At 38.6% G+C, this 5,014-nt stretch overlaps 1 long non-coding RNA gene across 1 annotated transcript; it reads right to left on the bottom strand.

Moving 5' to 3' along the window:
* Positions 1-2,829: 2,829 nt before the first annotated feature.
* On the bottom strand, positions 2,830-3,869 carry LOC134624698 (uncharacterized). Its single transcript, XR_010093616.2, has 3 exons — positions 3,789-3,869; positions 3,052-3,127; positions 2,830-2,928 (listed from the first exon to the last, which is right to left on the bottom strand). It is a non-coding gene; the product is annotated as an uncharacterized LOC134624698 (long non-coding RNA).
* Positions 3,870-5,014: the final 1,145 nt, after the last annotated feature.

The raw sequence follows: 5,014 nt of genomic DNA on the forward strand, positions 1-5,014 counted from the left end.
CAATACACATAACAAAAATATGCAATATTTTGTGCAAAACTTCAATTATTATTAAAAATACAAACTTTCTAAAAACAGAGAATGGGACAATAAGAAGAGATTGAGGATAATATGGCAAGATCTGATAACAATATCCTACAATTACTTAAAGAATATGAACAGTGTGGTCTAAAACCACTATGAAGCAAATACATTAGGCTCGAAGATGAAAACAAATATAGGAAAATATCTTTTAAATCGCTACCCCATCTGCTATGCAGTTTAAAAAAGGGGGGCTATGATAAACAAGGGTTTTTTTCCATCACAAAAATCAGGAAAAGCCAACCAAAAGTCAACCTTCAGCTCAGCAATTGCTGATTTCACAGAAATCCCAAATAAAAGCATATAGGTGTTCCTTATGGCCATTCAATTTAGCAAAAGTCAACATAACCCAGATGGCTAAACAGAACTGTACGAACATAACTGTATTAAAATACAACGATATAATAAAACCTGACTTGTAAACTGTAAGATGTGTGCACAATGATAAAACATGTAGGAGACATTGAATATATCTCCTACATGTACTACATACTACATATTGCAGGGGTCTCAATCTCAAATTTTCTGGTGAGCCACTAGAATACATGTCATCTTGTGACATTACATTAATAAAATTTGACAAATTAAAATTAACCTAATGCATTTTTTAAGTTGATTTTGGATTCAAATAATAGAAAATTGAATAAAAGGTGGGAAAACTGCTTTGATTGTTCACATGCACACATGCTGACTGAGGAAATGGGAATTCTTATAAATGGTCTCCAGACTGCCACTTTGAGACCTCTGCAGAAATGCATTTCACAAGTGTTTAGAAAAATATTGCCTCAGTTGTAATACAAAAACACAAAGTACCTCAAATTACATTACAGTAGTATTTCACCAAAGACTTTTTCTTAGAACTCAGTTTTTAAACACCTGAAACCTTTGATGTGACATTCACTTGGGAACACTTTAGTTTTAGTTCACAACTCAAATATAATTTGTTGTAAAACAACAATGGCTTTTAAGCCATTGTCTGTGAATCAAACCTTTAGATAATGTCCATGACCCACACATTTGATTCCAACACACTGTTCATCTCCGATCTGAAGTCAGGATAGCTGTCATAATTTATCGACAGCTCCAGTACACATCCACATGTGTGTGCCACAGGTCGTCTCTGGAAACCTTTAAGTTCGTTAAACCCAATGATGATGTTCTTTCCAAGATGTAAATCTGAACCTGTGCAAAACCTGAGGAACAAACACAAATGTTCCTTCTCAGCATTCTTCACATATGCAGTTAGATATTTCTGAATCAGCTTCTGGTGAGCCGTCATTGTTTCAGGGAAAGTGAGACACTTGAGAACTTTTCTCACATTTGGTTGGAGGGTTTCAAAAAGTGACGATAGATCACAAATGCTTTCCCATGCAGTGCTGAGTGTTCTTGCCCACTGTTCAATAACATAGGCAGGCTCTTGGACAAGTGTTTTGTGTGCAAGCTCCAATAGGACTTCAGTGGCATTGTAGGCTGTTGGTATCTTTCTGCAGCTGTGGTTATCAAGTATGTCTATAAGTTCTTCTTGGTCCACGATGCTAAAGTCTGATCGCCACGCCTCTAACACTGTACGCTCAGATTCAGGCATGAACTTAAGGAAATCCTCCACAATATCACTCTTTACATATCCAAAGGCAGCTTGTTCTAGAATGGCAGGTGCAATTTTCACAGGCAGATATTTCTCTCTAACCCATCCAAATGCAATGATTCTGCCCACACTCTCCCACTCCTGTTGCCCAAAATCATGCCTTAAGGGCACTTTGCAAACATTTCCAGTGGTGCACTGGTCATAGAATTCTTTCCAGAATTCTGAAAGACAATCTCTCACAACTCCCCCATCGTCATGGGCCATTTCAGGTGTTCCATCAGGCAGTACGAACTGGATTTTGATGTCGACATCTTCAAGGTCCTTATCACTAAAATGTGAAATGAGCTCTGACATTACCTGCCCTCTGTGGACCACCACTACTCTCCTCACTCTCTCACTGGATGGACCAGGGTGTGGAGAAAAAAAATCAGGGTGTCATCCAAATTTATTGGCTCACTGTCAGAAAAGGGGCCAACAAAAATAACGTCACTGCTGTGAGAAGTGTTAGCACTTAGAGACTGCGTGGAAGATTGTGGAAGGTTATCGTTTGGAGTGTCTTCAATGTATGTCACATCATGGCTGATTGTTTCAAATGGAGCAGATGTTTGGACTGTAGTGACAGTAAAAGAAGAGGTTTGGTTTTGAGGACTCTCTTCAATTTCTGAAGATGGATGCAAACCTGGGCTGGAACTCTGAAGGCTGTCATTTTGTTTTTTCTTTGTGGTGAGGTAGAACCTGAGGATATTTAGTTTTGTGACATGATAAAGTTCTCCTACTGTCAATGCATCATCGACTATCATCTCTTGATAATCCTTTAGATCACAGTCAAAATCTGTTAAGGGCCCCTGAATGTTTCCTCCATCTGGAAAGAACAGGCCTGTTGCAACCTGTAATATGTCCCTTTTCTTGGCATCCTTGCAAATGTCTATTTTTCTTGTTCCTCCTCCTCGTCTAGCTCTAACCTGCTTGAAAACCTCAGTGTCTTCATCATAATGCATCCATCCTATTTCTATTTTTCTATTTCTCTTCAGAGCATTTCTTTTATGAGTTGTTTGGGAATGTTCTTCTTGCTGTGTGCTACTGCCATCCTCTTCAGATAATTTTCTTTTGGACAGTTTGGATTTCAACCGTTCAAAAAGCACTGACTTGCGGCTGCTGCCCCTCCGTCTGCAAAATCCAAATACTGCTAGACGATCACCATATGATGGCAAATAAGTCTTCAGCTCCTCATCTGTCATTAGACTTATGACACTGGCATCAATCTAAAGATGGAAAAATAATTTAATTTATTAAAACAACCAGCCTTGAAAATACAATCCTATTTTTAACTTAAGAACAATAAGGAAAAGTTGCATTTCAACCAGTATCTTGTTGGAATTAAGTACCTTCTCATTCTCCAAGGTCTGTATAATTTCCTCAGAGACTTCTCTTTGTTTCAAGAATTCAATCAAGTCTCCCATGCTGTAAGGAAGGATGTAAATTAAAATTACCTATTATAAAGCCACAATATTATCATCGAAGTATCTGTGCCTATATTATGAGATTTGACTATGGTGGAGAAGTGGGAATTGCATTTTTAAGTGTCCATTTGCACTGTAACTACAATCTGCATCACAATACAGTCAATCCCACATTTTCTCAGTTTTCTGGTTACATTTTTATTGGTTTTGTTCCTTATTTATATAGTTTTCAGTCATATTCCCTGTTTTGGGTGATTTGTGATTTTGTTTTATACAATGCTGTACACTTATTACGCATGCTTTCAGCAAAACGTCTGTTTCATCAAACGTAACAGGTGTCATTAGCGTGTAACAGAAATGGTAAATAAATGGTAAAATGGCCTGTACTTATATAGCGCTTTTCTAGTCACTAAGGACCCCAAAGCGCTTTACATATCCAGTCATCCACCCATTCACACACACATTCACACACTGGTGATGGTAAGCTACATTGTAGCCACAGCCACCCTGGGGCGCACTGACAGAGGCGAGGCTGCCGGACACTGGTGCCACCGGGCCCTCTGACCACCACCAGAAACCTTATAGGTACCTTTGGTTAACCCTCACGTTGCATTCTATTCAACTTTGTATGTAACAATCGCTGTCACAGCGTTTTTGTATACCTTTTATCCAGTTATCATTTGTAGGAAGGCATTCAAAGCTGAAGAACCTGGCGCCATTTGTAGCTCACTGTAGCTCACGAGACGATCCAGTTTTGAGTGCGCGGGCCTTTGTGCCATATCCTTCCGGGTAACAAGGAAATGACGTCAGCCACGTAGATTACTGATTGGCAGAGCTAACTCGAAATTTTGAGTTATTTTCTTGAAATTTCGAGTTATTTTTCTCATAATTTCGAGTTACTAAGTCGAAAATTCGAGTTGCTAAGTCGAAATTTCGAGAAAGATAACTCGAAATTTCGAGTTAAGTATCGTTTTTGTTTTTTTTTTAGTGGCGGAAACGGGCTTCCATAAATTATTCTCTATGTTTAAAATTAGAAATATTTTCTAGAGCACACTGAGATCTTTTTTGCATTTAACCTTTAGATCAAAATCCCCAAACTAGTTCATGTAGGAAAGGACAAGCAACAAACTCCTGGCAGAACACTTTTCTCTAATTTGCTGTATACACACACACACAGCTGCAGCTTTCCAGCTTGAAGCTGAACACTTCAACAACAACAACCACAACAACAAGACAGCACAGACTTTGAGCCAGCAAGGTGTGATTGCGGATGCCCCTCAGGTGCATCCACCATCCACTGCAGCGGCACCGCAGACGATGCCCTGCCCCAGTGAACAAGAAACCCCCAATTGGAAGTCACCAGAAGCCTAGACATAAAGAAGAATTCAGAATCACCTTATCCGGCTCTAAGTATAAGCTTTGTGAAACAGGGAAGTTTTAATCTAATCTTAAAAGAAGATAGAGTGTCTGTCTCCTAAATCCAAGTTGGGCCTGAAAGCTAAAAGCTCTTCCTCACATTCTACTTTTAAATATTGTAGGAATCACAAGTAAGCTGGTGTGAGAGCAAAGTGCTCTATGAAAATGGTACTATAAGCTCTTTATGATAAGATGGGGCCTGATTATTCAAGACCTTGTATGTGAGGAAAAGGATTTTACATTTGATTCTACATTTGATTAACAGGAAACCAATGATGAGAATTATATCCAAATGGGAGAAATATGCTCTTTCTAGAGCTGATTAACTGAAGGGTTTTAAAGCGAGTGTAGCCTGGCTAAATTAACCAGCCCAGAACACAGATTATCTTTGGGGTTCTTTTAATCTGAATGATAAAGTAAGCGCTCAGAAGAAAATAAAAAAGGTTGTAAAAATAAAGAAATAAAATTGTTA

This window comes from Pelmatolapia mariae, linkage group LG3_W, assembly GCF_036321145.2.
Source record: "Pelmatolapia mariae isolate MD_Pm_ZW linkage group LG3_W, Pm_UMD_F_2, whole genome shotgun sequence".
Lineage (NCBI taxonomy): Eukaryota > Metazoa > Chordata > Actinopteri > Cichliformes > Cichlidae > Pelmatolapia > Pelmatolapia mariae.